Source organism: Acinonyx jubatus, chromosome B2 (assembly GCF_027475565.1).
Source record: "Acinonyx jubatus isolate Ajub_Pintada_27869175 chromosome B2, VMU_Ajub_asm_v1.0, whole genome shotgun sequence".
NCBI lineage: Eukaryota > Metazoa > Chordata > Mammalia > Carnivora > Felidae > Acinonyx > Acinonyx jubatus.
Window position 1 is genome coordinate 51,379,219 of NC_069385.1, and position 22,302 is coordinate 51,401,520.

Below are 22,302 nucleotides of genomic sequence, written 5' to 3' on the forward strand. Positions count from 1 at the left end.
ATTAAAAAAATAATCAAGGGGCGCCTGGGTGGCTCAGTCAGTTGAGCATCCGACTTTGGCTCAGGGCATGATCTTGCAGTCTGTGAGTTCAAGCCACGCGTCGGGCTCTGGGCTGACGGCTCAGAGCCTGGAGCCTGCTTCCGATTCTGTGTCTCCCTCTCTCTCTGCCCCTTCTCTGCTTATGCTCTGTCTCTCTCTGTCTCAAAAATAAATAAAAATATTAAAATGTTTTTAATATAAAAAAATAATAATAATCTGATATGGGGTGCCTGGGTGACTCAGTTGGGTAAGTGTCCAACTTCGGCACAGGTCAGGATATGGTTCGTGAGTTCGAGCCCCACGTCAGGTTCTGTGCTGACAGCTCAGAGTCTGAAGCCTGCTTCAGATTGTGTCTCCCTCTCTCTCTGCCCCTTCCCTGCTCACACTCTGTCTCTCTCCCTTTCAAAAATACATTAAAAAAAAATTTTTTTTAATAATAATCTGATACAAAATCTCTCTCTCCCGTCACTAACTAGATCTGTTTGGAACAATTGGTTCATTTACTCAGGGCAAAGTATTCTTCTAGACTATGGTCTGAGTGAAGGGCATATACTGAAGTTTACCAATAAAAACAGAAGTTCCATTCTAATTAAGCCACAAGTTGGCTTTGCCTTCACCTTCACGGCTTTCCTTTGCCTTTCTCAAATTTCTAAGTTGGTGAAAGAAAAGATGTCATGATGTGAAATGAAAAAATAAAACACTTTAAAAATAATAAGGTGCCTTAAACATTAAAAATCAAGAGTTATTTTAGGTTTCCATGCTCTTTGGAAAAGATATTCTAGACCCCAAATTGGATTCTGGGCTGAAATCGTATTAAATCAGGCAAGTTTGTGTTTAGCATTTTGTTTTGCTATATCAAAGGGGGAAACTTAAATCAGATTTTCTTATTTGAATGTTTTTTACAAGAAAGCTTTTAACTTATAAATGCCAATAAGCCACCTACTGAAGCAAAGTTTTGGGTGTGAAGAGAAACTATGTTCTATTTCTACATCCAAACCTGCCACTAACTTACATTGTATACGTTGACTTCTTGCCTCACCTTCTCCATCTGAAAATATGAAACTGTTTATATATAACTACCTCATAATAATGGTATATTCCTTAATGAGTTCCTATTTATTAAGCACTTTGTGATCATGAGATAGAAGGATTTATAAAACATAAAACACAGGGTACCTGGTGGCTCAGTTGGTACATTGACAACAGTCAATCATCTGACTGTTGATTTTGGCTCATGTCTTGATCCCAGAGTCATGGCATAGAGCCCCGTGTCAGGCTCTGTGCTGAGTGTGGAGCCTGCTTAAGATTCTTTCTCTCTCCCCCTGCTTCACTCCCCTGCTCACACTCTCTCTCTCAGTAAAATATATATATATAACTGATAAAATATATTTGAACAACATATAAAGAACAATATGATTGTTCTTTAACTCTAAATGCCAGCAGCAACTTCACAGTAAGGCCTTTTCACCTGTAGTTTGTATTAAACCTATTATTTATAAAAACTTTTTTAATTTCTATTTATTTATGACAGAGACAGAGAGAGAGACAGAGCATGAGCAGGGGAGGGGCAGAGAGAGAGGGACACAGAATCCGAAGTGGGCTCCAGGCTCTGAGTTGTTAGCACAGAGCCCGACGCGGGGCTCAAACTCACAGACCACGAGATCATGACCTGAGCCAAAGTCGGACGCTCAACTGGCTGAGCCACGCAGGCGACCCAAACTTATTATTTATAAACTAACTACTTATTAAAGTATCCTTACTTGACTCCTCACTGTATCCTGAGATGCCGTTCTTTCCTATTTAGGAGAGTCTCATTTTTTAGCTAAACATTAACACTTTCCACTCTCCAAGAAATGTTCTCCATCTAGTCCGGTTCAGCATAAATACTCTTTAAACATCTGAGTTGAACTGAATATACTAAATACTAAATTACTAAGTTATGCGGTCGTGGATTTCCAGCTATGTTCTATGTAATCCAGTACATAATACCTGCTTTGATACCATTTTAATTACTGTTTTAAATCTAGTGGCCAACAGTAGCTTTCTACCGCTTTTGTGGCTATGGACAAATTCTAATGCCTAATCTTTCTAAGTGTCTATTCTCCAAATCACAAAATAGGAATAGTACTATCATGGTGATTATTTGGGAGAAGATGGAGTATTAGTGAACTGCTACAATAAAATCAAATTTAAACACACACACACACATACACACACAACCTAGACATTTTATTGTGAATGTTTTGATTAAAAACATATGCATAGAGATTCTTCAATATTGACTTCCACAAGTCATAAATGAGGATTTTGATGCTTAAAACTGCACTTTATAAGTGACAATGGATTAACTCTCTGACTTCCACTTCTCACCTCTTTTAAAAATCCCTTCAATCTGCTCTTCCCCTAGAACCCCTCTAATCTTCTCCAAACCAGGCTAATAAGCGGGGGCTCCTCCTTTATATCCCTTTTCCCTAGGAAGGGGCCCAGGGCAGGCTGTCCCCAAATGTACCCCTGTGACGTATTGATTACTTGAATTGGAACTACTTGGGAAATAGTGAGTAAGAACACTCAGACCCTCCTATCCCTTTCTCTCTCTCTCTCTCTCTCTCTCTCTGAAAGCAGGAAATAAATCTCCCATATGAAAAATACTCTCCCTGGGGCACCTGGGTGGCTCAGTCGGTTAAGCGTTCGACTTCCGCTCAGGTCATGATCTCTCAGTTCATGGGTTCGAGCCCTGCGTCAAACTCTGTGCTGGCAGGTCAGAGCCTGGAGCCTTCTTTGGATTCTGCATTTCCTGTTCTCTTTGTCCCTCCCCCACTCACGCTCTGTCTCTCTCACAAAAATAAATAAGCATTAAAAAAATTTTTAATAAAAAAACTTAAAAAAAGAAAAATCCCCTCCCTATACTAAGAAGTAAAAAACAACAACAAAAAAAATCCATATCGCCAGAGACAGGTACTTTAAAGTTCAGAAGCCAGAGAAGCAAACCTTGTTACTAATCCACTGCCTCAGCCCAAATTCCACTTAGAATTCCTTACTAATTAAAGATCCCAAACACCTGCTTTCTTTATCCTGTAAATTCCTCACAAAAAAAAAAAAAAAAAAAAAGCCAACTACCTGACCCGGTCATTTCTTTGGGTCTCATTTTCATTACTGGGCCTCCATGTGCACATAATAAAACTTAGCTTTTTTTCCCCCTATTAATAAATCTCATGTAAATTGAATTCTTACTCCAGCTGGAAGAACACCTAGTTCCCTCAAATATAATCCAGCCAATTCCAACTCCAGAAGGTCTTCTGACTGGCCCCCTGCCTTCCATCTAGCTGCTGGTTCCCTAATGATTCCTTCTCATTTCACGTGGACCATCACAGTGACCTTCTAATTAGTCTTGTTGCCAAAAATCTCTGCCTCCACCAATTCATCCTCTACCCTATCTCTGCCCAATTTCTACTCTCCAGGCTTAAGACCTGCTCCTTATTTCAAGAACAGGTATAAACATCTCTATGCCTGCCGTCCTATGGACCCTCATCTTACAAGTGAAAAACTGATGCTAGGAAAAAGGAAAATGACTGTGTTTTGACTATTCCATGAACACAGTGGCCAACACTATCAAAGCCATGATAGTGACAAGACTCCAGCCCTTGTGATCCTAATTCTGCAACTTAAGTGGATAAGTTTCTTTTTTTTTATTTCTGATAGAGAACCATTTGCTTAAAGTGGATAAGTTTTAACTGTGGTTTTCATTTACCCATTTTACATTTCTAATTGAAAATAACTAACATTTCCTTTTTTTCTAATACATCTTTTTTGTTTATTTATTAAAGATTTAAAAACATGTTTTTAATGTTTATTTATTTTTGAAAGAGAGAGACAGGGTGCAAGCTGGGGAGGGGCAGAGAGAAAGGGCGTCACAGAATCCAAAGCAGGCTCCAGGCTCTGAGCTGTCAGCACAGAACCCAATGCGGGGCTCAAACCCACAAATTGTGAGATCATGACCTGAGCCGAAGTGGAATGCTTAACCGACTGAGCCACCCAGACACTCTGTTTGTTTGTTTGTTTGTTTGTTTATTGAGAGAGAGAGTTAGTGAGTATGAGTGGGGGAGGGGCAGAGAGAGAGAGGGAGGGAGACAGAGAGAATCCCAAGCAGGCTCCATGCTGTAAGTGTGGAGCCCCACGAGGGGCTCGATCCCACAAACCATGAGATGATAACCTGAGCCAAAACCAAGAGTAGACTGCTCAACCGACTGAGCCACCCAGGTGTCCCTAATGTAACAACTTTTAACACCATGATTTGTCTCCAGATATTTTTGGTTTTTATGTATATTTTATAAAGCAAAATATTTTGCATCAATGTTTATACTGTTAACTGTTCCAACAGCCTTCCCAAACTGTGCTATGGTGTTCTACAGGACAGGACAGAGACTGGCCTGGGGTTCACTGGACACTGCTCAGGCTAGAGTCTGAACACCTGCACCTTGGGGGTGCAATGTAGGTCCAGAGTCTGGTCTTCAACTCTGTGTTCCAGAATTCAATTATTTCCCCTCACCGGGGTCATTTGTCTTTTAGAGAGTGAGTCAGTCTAACTAAATCCACAGTAAAACTAATTAAGAACCTACGATATAGTTTTTAAATGTAATTTCATATACTTTCAGGCCAATTTGGATATTCTAATGGTTTTGCACAGCGTCTTGTTTTCCCAGAGGGAAAAATCTGCATGACAAAACCTATTACTACCCAAAGGCTGTTAGGAGATCCTACGCCAGGTTAAGAAGGTTGAATAATCTTCAGAGAAAATGTTCAAGCCTATGCTACCCTTATGCCCCCTAACTCCACTACAGAACACACAGGCTATCATAGCAAGAACACTAGGAATTAGAAAATGAGCTTCTGTCACTTCACCATCTGAATGACCTTGTTCTGGTCATTTGCTTTCAAGAGCTTACCTGCAGATCAGTGCTGGAGACCCAAATACAATTCCTCAGCATCTAACCCAATTCACTCACCCAACATACTCCATCCTTCCAGTATGACAGCATTACCTCAGTCATGCGACAGCATTACCTCAGTCATGCTACAGCTTATCATAGGTATATTTTAGTATCATAAAAGATGATTGGGGAAACCCATTCTTCCCCCCCTTTTCCTTCCTTCCTTCCTTCCTTCCTTCCTTCCTTCCTTTTACTTTTTCTTTCTTTCTTTCTTTCTTTCTTTCTTTCTTTCTTTCTTTCTTTCTTTCTTTCTTTCTCTTTCTTTCTTTCCTTCTTTCTTTTCTTCTTTCCGTCTTTCCTAAATTTAGCAGTCTGCCCTAGTGGTGGCCTGTTCTCCCCATGCCTAGTTCATCTATACCAAGTGTCCCCAAAGTATGGGTGCTCAACAAAAATCTCTTGAGTGCAGCATCCCACCTTTAGCACAGGCCCTGCTAATGTTTGTTGAATTGTACTCAGTAGAATTACATTTACTGACATGAGAAGAAAAAACATATTTGATCACTTAAATTTGATAACAATAATCCCTCTGCATGTGGTACAGTAGAATTCTAGACAGTTTTGGAGGAAAGAGATTTGAACTCAAGCCCAGGCTTGCCCTCTCAAAAGCTGCCAACCTAAGACCCCAGGACTGTTGAGATGGAGTGGGATAATAAGCTCTGTGACCTATGCCTCATTGCAGAGGGACTGATGTCATTATTGATATTAGAAGAGTGTCCTTAGTTATGAGTATTTAGTTATGAGTATTTATTGAAATTTTGTATTCATGGAATCATACAATATTACCTCTAGAGAGGGGATCTATTATTTTGTACAACTTCCTGCTTAAAGCAAGAATATCTTTTTTTTAATGTTTTATTTATTTATTTACAGAGAGAGAGAGCGAGAGAGAGCAAGCAGAGAAGGGGCAGAGAGAGAGAGGGAGACAGAGAATCCCAAGCAGGCTCTGCTCTGTCAGAGCAGAGCCTGAAGTGGGGCTCAAACTCATGAACTGTGAGATCGTGACCTGAGCCAAAAACAAGAGTCGGAAGCCTAACCGACTGAACCATCCACGGACCCCGAGAAAGAATCTCTTCTAAGCATTATAGTGAAACCAAAGGGGCTACAATGTGCAAGAAATCCTGTCCATGTATATTAAAACCCTCAAGATGTCATGGAATCGGCGTTGTTTAACAATATGGCTCCCAGTTATACCTCAGCCTCTTCTCACCTTCTGAGTTGCCTGTGTCTGTCACAGTCTCAGTACAGAGACTTGCTTGCTTGGGTTGAGGGTGTGGGATGACATCATGGAAACGTATTCTCCGACCTCACCATGAAGGTAAAGCCCCAAGGAATACTTTTTGCAGACACAGAGAAACCAAAAGTACCAGGCTAAAGGAACCTCAGCAGTCATGAATTCCTATGTTTTTAAAACATTTTTTACTGTGATCCAGTTAGAAACGCGTTTAATGTAATAACCCAGTACACACACACACACACACGCACGCACGCACACACAAAAATTGGAACAAAAGTTTAACGAAACAATATTTACTTTACAAAGTACAACAGCACATTCTGATCTCTTTCACTTCATCTTTTAAAAACCTTTGCTAATCTCAAAAATAAAACAGCCAGTTATTTTACCAGCAAACGGCCTTACTCAGGGATGGGAGAGAATTTGCCATTTGGGACATACAAGCTATGGCAAAACCACTGGCAAGTCCAGGGAACAAAGAAGAGAGACACTTTTATAGAGGAAGGGGGGGAGTTGGGAGGGGCTATTATAAACAAAGAGTCCATTGGAGTAAACTGGGATTTTGAAGTGTGGTGGCTTTTCACTGGCTGGGGTGAGGCAGTCTCTCATTGGTTGGGCAAGGGAAAACCTGCTTCCCACCTGCTGGGGCAGTTAAGCACAGGTTTCTTCTTCTTGGGTCTGCAAGGAGCTGAGAACTTCTGCTGGTCTCCTGACTCCATTTTATTTATTTACTTTTATTATTTAAAATTTTTTTAATGTTTATTTGTTTTTGAGAGAGAGAGAGAGAGGGAGGGAGGGAGACAGTATGAGTGGAGGGGGAGCAGCCAGAGAGGGAGACACAGAATCTGAAGCAGGTTCCAGGCTCCAAGCTGGCAGCACAGAGCCCGACGCGGGGCTCGAACTCACGGACCGCGAGATCACGACCAGAGCCGCAGTCAGACGCTCAACCGACTGAGCCACCCAGGCGCCCCTCCTGATTCCATTTTAAATAAGGTTTCCCTTTATTAATTTTCACACTCTGCCAGCGAAAATGCTAAATTGATTTTAAAACCTACTAATGAATTCAGATTTGAGGTTTGAAAAACACTGATCCATTCCAATGCCCTCACAAGTGAAAAACTGATGCTAGGAAAAAGGAAAATGACTGTGTTTTGACTATTCCATGAACACACATACATCAAAGCCATGATAGTGACAAGACTCCAGCCCTTGGGATTCTCATCACGGCCCTCCCTCAGAACTTCCTATTACTTCTCCTGTCTTATGTATAGAGACAAATTTCCTCTATTTTAAGAGCCATTTAAACTTTAAATAATTAAAGCTAAATAAAATTTAAAATTCAGTTCCTCATGCTCATTAATCACAGTTCAGATGCCCAATAACTACATGTGGCTAGTGACTACCATATTGGACAGCACAGAAATAGAACATTTTTTCCATCATAACAGAAACTTCTGCTGGGCAGCACTGATCTAATGAGCATGGTGATAGTACCGTTCCTCTCTGATTCTTTCAGTCAGTCCTGGGCATTCCTTTTCAAATCAAACACAGACAAAGAGGGAAAAGAAAAAACCAGAACATAACCACAAAGCTAAAAGACATCATTTGGCAAGGAATTCGAAGAAACAGAGAAGTTTAGTCTGACAAGAGGAAAACCCAGTGTAAATGTGCAGATTATCTTTAAATATTGAAGGACTGTCATATAAAAAAATTAATATTGTTCCATGACTTGAGGAATAGAATTAAACCCATGGGTCAGAGTTAAAGGAGAAAAGATTCTGGCTCAACAGAAGGAGAAACCTCTTCCATGTCAGAGCTTCCCTGTCAGTCCATCCCAAAGACAGAATGGACTGCCTCATAGAGGAGTGAGCTCTCCATCCTGGGGGTGTTCAAGCAAAGGTTGAGCATATGCCTGCCACACAGATATAAAAAAAAAAAAACAAAACTGATGGAAGAAAGGAAGTTATTTGTCATGCACATCAGGGAGAAGGTATGAATTCAAACATAAGTGGGTAGTTGGAATTGATGCTCTTTGAAACCTCCTTAAACTCTGAGAATCTCTGACTCCTCTGGTTTTCAGCCTATGGGTGAGAAATTCTGGAAAGCACAGGTAAAGTAGGGAGTGTCTAGACTATTTTGAGCAAAATCAGGTAGAAACTCAAGCATATAATACAGTGAGGGGTGCCTGGCTGGCTCAGTCAATAGAGCATGCAACTCTTGATCTCAGGGTCATGAGTTTGAGACACACATTGGGCTTAAAAAAAAAAAAAAAAAAAGGAATATGACGGTGACAGAAGGCTCCAGAGAAACCGAGAGGAAGAAGGGGGATGAGTAAGCAATTTAACTTCAATTAAATGGAATAGGGGGACAGAAAAGAAAGTGCATGAGGAAAAGGGGATTGTGAGAAAAAGAAAAAGAAAGAATTGGGATGGGGTGAAAGAATGAGATATTTGTAAGAGGTCTGTGATAAAAGACACAAATAGAAGCTTCAATTTTGACTCTCCCTGACTCAGTAAGTGACCTAATAAGTTTGCTTAGATAGCAGTAGAAAAAAATATGATAAAGGGAAGGACAAAAATAGATAAATATAATACAAAACACTACCTTTTGAAACCCTGAAGTGGAAAATACTTAACCACCCCACAGAGCCAAAAGGATTTCTTCCACTGCTACCTATCCACCCTCCAGCTCTTCAAGAATATGATAAAAAAAAAAAAAGAAAAAGCATAAGAGACTCTTAAAAACTGAGAACAAACTGAGGGTTGATGGGGGGTGGGAGGGAGGGGAGGGTGGGTGATGGGTATTGAGGAGGGTACCTTTTGGGATGAGCACTGGGTGTTGTATGGAAACCAATTTGACAATAAACTTAATATATTGAAAAAAAATAATAATACAACTATTGTGAAATGAAGACTGTATTCGTTTTCTATTACTGCTACAACAAATTATCACAAATTTGGTGGCTTAAAATACTAGTGATTTAAACAAATTGATTCTCTCACAGCTTTGGAGATCAGAAATCTGAAATGAATCTTACTGACCTAAAATCAAGATATCAGGGCTGGCTCCTTCTGGAGCCTCCAGGAAAAAAATCTGTCCCTTTCCTCTTCCAACTTAGAGAAGATGCCTGCATTCCTTGGCTCATGGTGACATCACTCCAATCCTTGGCTTCTGTGATCATATCTCCTTTTCTAACACTGACATTCCTGACTCCTCTTGTAAGGACTCTTGTGATTACTTTGGATCTTCCAGATAATTTAGGATAATCTAATCTCCCATCTCAAAATACTTAATCACATTTGCAAAAAAGCCTTTCTACCATGTAAGGTGACATATCCCCAAGGTTCTTAAGATCAGGATGTGGACTCCGTGGAAGGCCATTATTCCGTCTACCATAAGGGTGGCAAGCATTTGCATTTCTTAGTTAAAAAGATTATATGAAAGTATTCCAAATTAAGGTCACTGATCCAGTATTTGTAGGACATATGCTATTAGGGAGCACGGTAGTGGAAAACGCAATGAATCAGGATTCAGGGGTCCCAGGTTCCAGTCCTATCTCTACCATTAGCTAGCTCAATGACTCTATGAAAAGTCACTCCCTTTTCTCTGGAATTCCCCTTGCCTATGAAATAAACTATCATTCTCTTCTGGGGAAATGTCAAACTACTATTCTTGGCCTATTTTTTTTTCTTCATTGTGTAAAAGGACATACATCTTTCCTAAAAGTTACCAGTTCATTCATTGTCGCCATAAAGCAAATTTTTCTCTTAGTAACCAAATGGTCTGGGATTCTAGACAAACTCTAGCACACTTTATGAAGCGTGGCACTTAGTCTCTGCCATAGTGTCAATCTGTACATTGTGTGTGTCAATTAAGTCTCTTAAGAAATCAATATTCTGAAGTTTGTTAAGATAAGACCTGTGAGGGGCACCTGGGTGGCTCAGTTGTTAAGCGTCCAGCATGATCTCCCAGTTCATGGGTTCGAGCCCCATGTTGGGCTCTGTGCTGACAGCTGAAAGCCTGGAGCCTGCTTCGGATTCTGTGTCTCCCTTTCTCTCTGCCCTTCCCCTTCTCGCGCTCTGTCTCTCAAAAATAAATAAACATTAAAAAATGTTTTAAAAAAGAAAAAGGTGAAACCTATGAATTCCATGTGAGTTCAGCATCCTAGACTTGTCCTCTCAAACAGCGATTGAAACTATTATTTAAACACATACATTCACTTTAACAAATATTCATTGAGGGGAGCCTGGGCGGCTGAGTCAGTTGAGCATCCGACTTCGGCTCAGGGCATGATCTCGCAGTTCGTGAGTTCGAGCCCCGCATCGGACTCTGTGCTGACAGCTCAGAGCCTGGAGCCTGCTTCGAATTCTGTGTCTCCCTCTCTCTCTGCCCCTCCCCCACTCATGCTCTGTCTCTGTCTCAGAAATAAATAAAAAACATTAAAAAAAACCCACAAATATTCATTGAGCACGCTGAGTACTGCAAAGCACTGTGCCAGGCTGACGCCCAGCAAACTTGGTTCTTGATTATAATAAAGACTACTATAGCCTAATAGAGTAAGTGGAACACTTGAACATTACTACTCAGCAAACAATTCAAAAAACACTTATTAGGACAAAGCACAGGAAATCAGGAACTCAAGTTCTCTGACCTCAAGTAATCCCATACAAATATAATATGAAGCAATATATTAAACATGCCTCAAGATTAGTGTTTTTTCCCCGAAGTTTTCATTTTCCTTTGTATCTACAATTTATTTTTTTTAAGTCAGCCTCCACCTTCACTCCTTTCCAGGTGCTGCTTCTCCTAGTACAGAAATATGAGTGTAGACTTTTGATCTTAGGTTCTGAGTATTTTTCCAGTTACAAATAGTATAATCCCATTTTTTTTATTTCAAGAAGTATGTGTGAGGGCGCCTGGCTGGCTCAGTAGGTTGAGCGTCTGCCTCTTGGTTTCCGCTCAGGTCACGATCTCACAGTTCATGGGTTTGAGCCCCACATCATGCTCTGCGCTGACAGCAGGTAGCTTGGTTGGGATTCTCTGTCTCCCCTTCCCTTTGCCCCTCCCCCCTTGCGCTCTCCCTCTCCCTCCCTCTCTCTTAAAAATAAACATTTTTTTAAAAAAGTATGTGTGTGTTTTTCCCTTCAGGATAGGAATTTGAGGGTTTTCCCCCCAGTTTTGTTTATCCACACTTTCTAACTTTTCAGTAGTGAACATTTATTAATCATATAATGAAATACATCATAATGTTTTAATAGAAAATAGATCCTTACCACTTATGATAAACCTACTGTCAAAATGATCTCTGTTGGAAAACTTAGAAGTACTACTCAATTTCCACAATAGTAGTTAGTGCGTGTCTATGCCACCTGATAGCTTCAAGTAACAACTGTAGTCATAAAGCACTTATGAGATTGTAAGATTAAATTTTGGCTCCTCTCTGACTCATTCTGGAACTCGGAGAACTGTTAAATTTCTCTGCACTGTGGTTTCTGGCCACATTTCACTCTGGGCATTCTTCTCTAACCTGGCACAAATGAAGAATGATACAGGCTTTGATGGTCAAACAGCCTTTGAAAGCTTTCTATTTATTATATTTATATGTGCTAATGGTCATTTAATGATATAAAAAATTGAGGGAATTAATTTGGCACAAATTATAAATCTCTCAAAACTTGCCCAGCTAATTAATTTCCAAATTAGATACTAAATCCTCATTGCAGCTTCCTGAAGGTCAACAGGTGAAAGACAGAAGCTAACGTAAGCACCAGCGTAAGGTTATAATTTAACCAGTGGCTCCCGTTTGAGATGACCACATTCCTACACAGAAAAGGAAATGTTTGTTCAACAGTTTTATCTGTTTTCTTCCATGGGATTTGAAGGGATTTACAACTGAGAATCAGTAACATATTATTCTAACTCCAGCTACTTTCTTCAACAAACTTCAGGATGGAGCTCAATTCACAAATAAAGCACATCAAAGGTGGTAGTCCGAAATTTGATTGTACTCCTTGACTCAACCCCAGAAAGATTAAGTCACCCAAGGTCACATAGTTATGAGAAGAGGAGGGATTAGAACATTGAGTTCCCGGGGCGCCTGGGTGGCTCAGTTGGTTAAGTGTCCAACTTCAGCTCAGGTCATGATCTCACAGCTTGTGAGTTTGAGCCCCACATCGGGCTGTGTGCTGACAGCTCGAAGCCTGGAGCCTGCTTCGGATTCTGTCTCCCTCTCTCTCTGCCCTCCCCTGCTCATGCTCTGTCTCTCTCTCCTTCAAAAATAAATAAACATTTAAAAAAAAAAAAGAACATTGAGTTCCCAGTCTCCGGAATAATCAAGGAGACCTGTTTCGTGTTTTATTGAATCACGCAATTCCCGTTTTAGGTTCCAACCACAACAGTCTCCGGTTCTCACATATCACAGCTTGTTGTTTCAGCCCCTCACCTTATTCCTTCAGTCAACAGCCATTTTGAGCACATGCTCAATACCAGTCACTGTACTAAGCACTGATAGGATAACCAACACATTATAGTGTTGTGCTGTTTACAAGACACTTTCACAAACACCATAACATTTGGTCATGTAATTGACCTATCCAAAGTCAAGAACCAAGACTCATTCATCCTTCTATCATCTGGGACTTAGTTCACTGCCTGCACAATGCACCGAACATTCACTGAATAGATGAATAAATGCAGGAGACCATGAAGGAGTGACTGAATATAGAAGGCCTCATATCTCTGGCATATAACATTTTTTTGTTTTCATAGGATGGGCAAACATTAACTTTTCTCCTTAATCTTTCTTCCTTTGGAAAAGCTTTTTCTTTCCTATCCATTTCTTTCTCTCCTGTAGAGCAACACCTCCTAATCATGCTCAGAGGCAAACCCCAGGCCCCCAGAAGTCCCTAAAACTCCTACCTTTGTCCCTTGGCCAGGACCCTTGCCATTAGCTGCTATAAATCTCTGGTTGAGAGGACACCCACTCTAGTCTGTTTTTATTTTATTTAAAATAAAAAATAAATTTATTTTTCTTTTATTTTTAAAATTTTTTAATGTTTATTTATTTTTAAGAGTGAGAGCAAGCAGGGGAGGGGCAGAAAGAAGGGGACAGAGGATCCAAAACAGGCGCTGTGCTGACAGCAGTGAGCCCAGTATGAGGCTCAAACCCACAAACCTCGAGATCATGACCTGAGCCAAGTCGGAAGCTCAACCAACTGAGCCACCCAGATGCCCCTCTAGCCTATTTTTTTTTTTAACTTTATTTATTTTGAGAGAGAGAGAAAGCATGAGCAGGGGAGGAGCAGAGAGAGGGAGAGAGAGAGAATCCTAAGCAGGCTCAGCGCTGTCAGTGCAGAGCCCGATGGGGGGCTCAAACTCATGAACCGTGAGATCATGAGCTGAGCCAAAATCAGGAGTCAGACACTTAACTGACTGTGCCACCTAAGCACCTTCTAGTTTGTTTTTAAAATTGACCAACTTCTATAAAGAGCTTGGCAATTGGATTATAATACAAATTCTTGTCACTTGTCTTCCTACTGTAGAATTATGTTAATTGGGATAAAAACCTGTGTAACTAGATTTTCCTTATAAGATTTAGAAACCTGGAAAGCAACAAATCAAGAAACCTAGAAAGCAATGGTGGGGGTGCCTGGGTGGCTCAGTCAGTTGAGCACCTGGCTCTTGATTTGGGTCATGATCTCATGGTTTGTGAGTTTGAGCCCCACATTGGGTTCTGTGCTGACAATGTGGAGCCTGCTTGGGATTCTCTCTTTCCCTCTCTCTCTGCCTCTTCCCTACCTGTGCTGCCTCTATCTCTCCCAAAATGAACAAATAAACTTAAAGAAAGAAAGAAAGAAAGAAAGAAAGAAAGAAAGAAGAAGAAAGCAATGGTAGAAACCACAAGCTAAGCTGATGTGCAGTTAGTGCTCAGGGTGAGGTCAACAGACAGAATCAGGAAGTGGATTGTGCCCAGGGATTGCTAAAAAGAGTTCAAGCAATTATCTACTAGTCTCACTAATAGACAGCCTTTTTTTCCCTATGTTTTTGACATACTTTCCAGATCACCCCAACATTTAAAAACTTCTCAGGGCATCATCTTGAAAAAAGCCCTGAAGACAGGTAAGACCCCAAGAAAACCAAGTGCACCTTTCCCATCTAAAGTGGCAATGGTCAACTTCCAGGGAAGATGGCAGAGTAGGAGGATCCGAGGCTCACCTCATCCCATGGATTCACCTAGATAACACCCACATCAATGTAAATAACCCATAAAATGACTCACAGACTGGAAGAACACAGTCTCCACAGCTAAATGGAGAGAAAAGGTCACACTGAAGAGGGTAGGAAGGGGGAAGACATGGTCAGGAGCCAAACAGACCCATAGGACTGTCCACAGGAGGGAGGGATCCACTGGTCATGGAGAGGGGAGAGTAGAACCCATCCCAAGCAGGGGGCACTCACACTGGGAAGACAAATTGCCATAACATTTGGCTTTGAAAACCAGAGAGGCCTAACTTCATGAATTCTTACAATCAGTGGGGCTTAACACTTGGAAATTTAAAAATCAGTGGGCTCAGCTCTGGGAGAGCCAGAGGGCAACAGGAAACCAAGTCCCCACCCTTAAAGAGACAGGACAACAAACAGCTCTGCTGAGATACAGCACAGAAGCAGCAGTTTGAAAGATTCCTCAGGTGTATGGGAGGGAGATTTATTTCCTAATCCAGAGGCCTGTGGGGAAGGGGCAGGGATCTTTGGGAGACTTCTCCAAGAACACAAGAGTTGGCAGGCATCATTTCCCTCCTCACATCCAGCTTAGATACACGGACACCTGTGAGAATCAACAGATCACAGTGCCAACACTTTCCACCTAGCTTCCTAACAGTGTGCCCCACCCCCTGGAAGAGGACTGGCTCCCTCCAGCCAACCTCCTCCCATAGCAGACATGCAAACTTTGCTAACACTGCAGTCTTGCCCCTGCATTCTCTTGTGGACTTGTTCCCTCCAATACACCCTTGGTAGGAGTCCATCCAAAGTTTGCACCACAGCTGTCAGCAAGCAGCCCCAACAGGGATCAGCATCACCCCAAATTGACTCCTCCTACCCAGGGAGAGAGGAAGAGAACCACACATACCAGTTTGACTGTGGTCCCAGCAGTGGGCTGGGGACAGACAACTGGTCTGACCGCAGACCTCAGCAATCAATAATAGCTTCTCAGGAGACAAAACAGAGAGAGCACCCTATGGTTCAGTGCTGCCACAGTTCTGGCAAAAGCCTTATCTGACCCAACTCAAGCACAAGGTGGCCCCAGACTGGCACACTAACAACACAGGGACCAAACCCTGCCCACAATAGGCAAAGAGAGCCATTGCAGGTGACTGGACTGAAGGCAAATGCAGCTCAGCCACAATAATAGGATGCGCACTACACACATAGAAGACTCTCCTTAAGCACCAGGTTCTGGTTAACAGGGGACATGCAGAGCACTATAAGACCTCTTCTTCATAGGCAACTACATTCAAGAGCAGAAGGCACAGCTGACTTTCCTAAAACAGAGAAACAGACACAGAAAGTTAAACAAAATGAGGAGGCAGAGAAACATGTCCCAAATGAAAGAACAGAGCAAAATCACAGAAAGAGAGTAAAGGAAAGGAAGATATGTAAGATACCAATGGTCATAAACTTAGTCATGGAACTTCAGAAAAGAGTGGAGGACCTCAGTGAGATTCTGAACAAAGAGATGGAAAACATAAAAAAAGAAACAATCAAAGATGAAGAACTCAATAACTGAAATTAAAAATACACCAGAGGGAGGGTACACCTGGGTGGCTCAGTTGGTTGAACTTCCAACTCTTGATTTCAGTTTTTGTCATGATCCCAGGCTTGTGGGATCAAGCCCCACATGAGGCTCCTCACTAAGCATGGAGCCTCCTTGGGATTCTCTTTCTCTCTCTCTCTGCCGCTCCTCCCCCTACCCATCAAAAAAAAAATACACTAGTGGGAATAAATAGTAGACTAGAGGAAGCAGAAGAATGGATCAGCAACCTGGAGGATACATTAATGGAAAGTAATCAGGTTGACTAAGAGAGAGAAAAAAGAATAATAAAAAATGAAAATAGACAAAGAAAACTCAATGACACCATCTAGAGTAATAACATTTGTGAGGCATCTGGGTAGCTTAGTTGGTTCAGCGTCCAACTCTTGATGTTGGTTCAAGTCATGTTCTCACAGTTTGTGAGTTTGAGTCCCACATCAGGCTCTTCACTCACAGTGCAAAGCCTTCTTGGGATTCTCTCTCTCTCTCTCTCTCTCTCTCTCTCTTTCTCTGCCCCCTCCTCCACTCTGCACTCTCTTTCTCTCAAAATAAATAAATAAACATTAAAAAAAAGAGAGTGATAATATTTGCATATAAGGATCCTAGAAGGAGAAGAGAAAGAAAGGGGAGCTGAAAATTTATTTGAAGAAATAGTAGCTGAAAGCTTCCTGAATCTGGGGAAGAAAACAGATATCCAGATCCAGGAAGCACAGAGAGTTCCCAACAAAATCAATCCAAGGGGGTCCACACCAAGACACAAAGTAACTGAAATGACAAAAAGTAGTGATAAAGAGAATTTTTAAAGCACTAAGAGAGAATAAAACAGTTACATACAAGGGAAACCCCTTAAGGTCATCAGCTTATTTTTCAGCAGAAACTTTGCAGGCCAGAAGGGAGGGGAATGGCATATACAAACTGCTGAAAGAAAAAATCCCTGCAACCAAGAATACTCTATCCAGCAAGAATACTCTGACACTCAGAATAGAAAAGAGATAAAGAGTTTCCCAGACAAACTAAAGTTAAAGGAATTCATCATCACTAAATCAGATCTACAAGAAATGTTAAAGGGGATTCTTTGAGCAGAAAGGAAAGACTAAAAGCAAGAGTAAGAAAAGTAAGAAGCACAAAAGCAATAAAATTAAGTATATCTATAAAAATCAGTCAAGGGATTCACAAATTGAAAGATATAAAATATGACACCATATACTTAAACATGGGGGGAAAGGAGTAAAAATTTAGTGCTTTCAGAATGGGTTCACACTTAAGCAACCATCAACTTAAGATACACTGTTATGATATATATGCATAAGATGATATATATAAATCTAATGGTAACCACAAATAAAAAAAACAGACATGCAAAAAGAGAGAGAGAGACAGAGAGAGAAAGGAATCCACGTATATTATTAAAGAAAGCCAACAAACTGTGAGAAAAGAGAGCAAGAGAAGATAGGAATATAGAGGAACTACAAAAACAACCATAAAACAAATGACAAAATGGCAATAAGTACAGACCTGTCAGTAATTACTTTGGATGTAAATGGACTAAGCACTTGAATCAAAAGACATAGGGGGATGGAATGAATAAAAAACAAAATCTATCTATTTGTTGCCTACAAGAGACTCATTTCAAACCTAAAGACACATGCAGATTGAAGGTGAAGGGATGGAAAGGTATTTATGCAAATGGCAATAAAAAGAAAGATGGGGTAACAATACTTATATCAGACAAAATAGACTTTGTTCTATTTAGATAGGATTTTTTTTAATTTCAGAGAAATAGAGAGAGTGAGTGGGGGAGAGGGGCAGAGAGAGAATCTTACACAGGCTCCACACTCAGCACAGAGCCCAACACAGGACTCAATCCCACAATCTGGGATCGTGACCTAGGTCAAAATCAAGAGTCAGACACTCAACCGACTGAGAGACCCAGGCACCCCTTGGACAAAATAGAATTTAAAACAATCACTGATAAAAAGAGACAAATAAAGACACTATTATAATCATAAAGGGAACAACCTAACAAGAATATGTAACAATTATAAATATTTATGCACCCAACATGAAAGCACCAAAATACTTAAAGCAACTAATAACAAACATAAAGAAAGTAACTGATAGTAATACAATAATAGCAGGGGACTTTAACATCCCACTTACATCAGTGGATAGATCATCCAAACAGGAAATCAATAAGGAAACAGTGGTTTTGAATGACACATTGGACCTAATAATGACACATTGGATCCAATAAATATGTATTTCAGAACATTCCATCCTAAAACAGCAGAATACACATTCTTTCGAGTGCACATGGAATATTCTCCAGGATACATCACATGTTAGGCCACAAGAAAAGTTTAAACATATTCAAAAAGATTGAATTCATAGCATCTATAATGTCTAACCACAATACTATGAAACTAGAAATCAACCACAAGAAAAAATCTGGAAATAACATAAATATATGGAGGTTAAATAACATGCTACTAAACAATAGATGGGTCAGCCAAGAAATCAAAGTGAAAATCAAAAAATACATGGAGAAAAATGAAAATGAAAACACAGTGTTTCAAAATCATTAGGATGCAGCAAAAGCTGCTCTAAGAGGGAAGTTTATGACAATACAAGCCTACCCCAAGAAGCAAGAAAAATCTCAAATAAATAATCTAACCTTACACCTAAAGGAGTTAGAAAAAGAAGAACAAACAAAACCCAAGAACAGTAGAAAGAAGGAAATAATAAAGATTAGAGTAGAAATAAATTAAATAGAAATCAAAAAACAACATCAACAAAAAAGACAATAGAACAGATCAATGAAACCAAGGGCTGGTTCTTTGACAAGATCTACAAAATTGATAAACCTTTAGCCAGACTCATAAAAAAAGAGAGAGAGAGGACTCAAATAAACAAAATAAAAAATGAAAGAGGAGAAATAACAACCAACACCACAGAAATACAAAGGATTAAAAGAGAATATATGAAAAAATTATATGCCAACAAATTGGACAACCTAGAAGAAATGGATAAATCTCTAGAAACATGAAAGCTCCCAAAACTGAATCAGAAAGAAATAGAAAATTTTAACATATCAATTATAAGCAATGAAATTGAAGCAGTGATCAAAAAAACTCCCAACAAACAAGAGTCTGGGATCAGATGGCTTCACCATTTGGTGAACTCTACCAAACATTTACAGAATAATTAAGTGCACGGTGATGGACTGATGACAGCCCTTCTCTGTGGGCCTTTCATAGTGTGCTGGTGCCAGAGATGCATGCAAACCATTGCCCAGCCTTCTCACCAGTGGGCTGTGAGCACTGAAGGGAGCTGTACAGTGTGAAAAAATGACAACAAAAATAAAACATAGAATTAATATGTATTCTTCTTAAACTATTCCAAAAAATAGAAGAGGAAAGAAACCTTCCAAGTTCATTCTATGAGACAAGCATTACCCTGATACTAAAATCAGATAAAGACACTACCAAAAAAAGACAACTACAGGCCAATATCTCTGATGAACATAATTTAAAAATCCTCACTGAAGTATTAGCAAACCAAATCCAACAATACATTAAAAATCATCCACTATGATCAAGTGAGATATATTTATTCCTGGGACCCAAGGGTGGTTCAATATTCACAAATCGATCAACATGATACATCATATCAAAAAGAGAAAGGACAGGGGCACTTGAGTGGCTCAGTCAATTGAAAGTCCAATTCTTGATTTCAACTCAGGTCATGGTCTCACAGTCCATGAGTTTGAGCCCTTCATAGGGCTCTGTGCTGATGGCGTGGAGCCTGCTTGGGATTCTCCCTCTCTCTGTGCCCCTCCCCAGCTTACACTCTCTTGGTCACTCCTACAATAAATACACTTTAAAAAAATTTTTCTTAATTTAGCAAGAGAAAGGATAAAAACCATATGATCATTCAATAGATGCAGGAAAAGCATTTGACAAAGTACAACATCTATTCATAATAAAACTCCCTCAACATAGTAGTTTTAGACAGAACATATCTCAACATAATAAAGGCCACATATGAAAAACCCACAGCTAACATCATACTCAATGGTGACAAACTGAGAGCTTTTGCCATAAGATCAGGAATAAGACAAGGACATCCACTCTTACCACTTTTATTCAGCATACTACTGGAAGTCCTAGCTATAGCAATCAGACAAGAAAAAGAAATAAAAGGCATCCAAACTGGTAAAAGAAGTAAAATTTTCATTATATGTAGATGATATGATACTGTATATAGAAAACCCTAAAGACTCCACCAAAAAACTACTGGAACTGATAAATGAATTCAGTAAAGTTGCAGGATACAAAATCAATTTACAGAAATCTATTGCATTTCTATATACTAATAATTAAAGCGCAGAAAGAGAAATTGAAAAAAAATCCCATTTATAGTTTCACCAAAAATAATAAGATACCCAGGAATATATTTAATCAAAGAGATGAAAGACTGCACTCTGAAAAACTATAAAACTCTGATGAAAGAAATTGAAGATGACACAAACAAATGGAAAGATATTCCATGCTCATGGACTGGAAGAACAAATATTGTTAAAATGCCCATACTACTCAAAGCAATCTACAGATTTAATGCAATCCCAATCAAAATACCAACAGTGTTCTTTCACAGAACTGGAACAAATAATCCTAAAATTTGAATGGAACCACAAGACTCCACATAGCCAAAGCAGTCTTGAAAAAGAAGGTAAAAACTGGAGGTATCACAGAGGCACCTGGCTAGTTCAGTCGGTAGATCATGCAACTCTTGATCTTGGGGTTGTGAGTTCTGCCCCCATGTTGGGCATAGAATTTACTTAAAACAAACAAAGATTTTAAGAAAAACCTGGAGGTCTCACAATGCCATTTTTCCAGACATACTACAAAGCTATAGTAATCAAGACAATATGGTACTAGCACAAAAATAGACATATAGACCAATAGAACAGAATAGAGAGCCCAGAAATAAATCCTTGATCATATGGTCAATTAATCTTCAGCAAAGGAGGCAAGACTATGCAATGAGAAAAGGACAGTCTCTTCAACAAATGGTGCTGGGAAAACCGGACAGCTACATACAAAATAATGAAATTGGACCACTTTCTTATACCTTATACAAAATAAACTCAAAATGGATTAAAGATCTAAATGTGAGGCCTGAAACAGTAAAAATCTTAGAAGAGAGCACAGGCAGTAATTTCTCTGACATCAGCTGTAGCAACATTTCTCTAGATATGTCTCCTGAGGCAAGGGAAATAAAAGCAAAAATAAACTATTAGAACTACATCAAAAGAAAAGTTTATGCACAGGAAAGAAAACAACAACAGGAAAAAAAAAACCTAGTGAATGGGGAGAAGATATTTGCAAATGACATTTCCAATAAAGGGTTAATATCCAAAATATATGCAGAACTTTTACAACTCAACACCAATAAAACCAAACAACCCAATTTTTCTTTTTTTCTTTCTTTTTTTTTTTAATTTTTTTAAATGTTTATTTATTTTTGAGACAGAGAGAGACAGAGCATGAACGGGGGAGGGTCAGAGAGAGGGAGACACAGAATCTGAAACAGGCTCCAGGCTCTGAGCTGTCAGCACAGAGCCCGACGCGGGGATGGAACCCACGGACCGCGAGATCATGACCTGAGCTGAAGTCGGCCGCTTAACCGACTGAGCCACCCAGGCGCCCCATCTTTTTTTTTTTCAATATATGAAGTTTATTGTCAAATTGGTTTCCATACAACACCCAGTGCTCATCCAAAAGGTGCCCTCCTCAATACCCATCACCCACCCTCTCCTCCCTCCCACCCCCCATCAACCCTCAGTTTGTTCTCAGTTTTTAAGAGTCTCTTATGCTTTGGCTCTCTTCCACTCTAACCTCTTTTTTTTTTTTTCCTTCCCCTCTCCCATGGGTTTCTGTTAAGTATCTCAGGATCCACATAAGAGTGAAAACATATGGTATCTGTCTTCCTCTGTATGGCTTATTTCACTTAGCATAACACTCTCCAGTTCCATCCATGTTGCTACAAAGGGCCATATTTCATTCTTTCTCATTGCCACGTAGTACTCCATTGTGTATATAAACCACAATTTCTTTATCCATTCATCAGTTGATGGACATTTAGGCTTTTTCCGCAATTTGGCTATTGTTGAGAGTGCTGCTATAAACATTGGGGTACAAGTGCCCCTATGCATCAGTACTCCTGTATCC

The 22,302-nt window shown here is 40.0% G+C and overlaps 1 non-coding gene across 1 annotated transcript; it reads left to right on the forward strand.

The window, feature by feature from the left end:
• Positions 1-19,279: 19,279 nt before the first annotated feature.
• On the forward strand, positions 19,280-19,409 carry LOC113598991 (small nucleolar RNA SNORA42/SNORA80 family). The gene has a single exon (XR_003419745.1). It is a non-coding gene; the product is annotated as a small nucleolar RNA SNORA42/SNORA80 family (small nucleolar RNA).
• Positions 19,410-22,302: the final 2,893 nt, after the last annotated feature.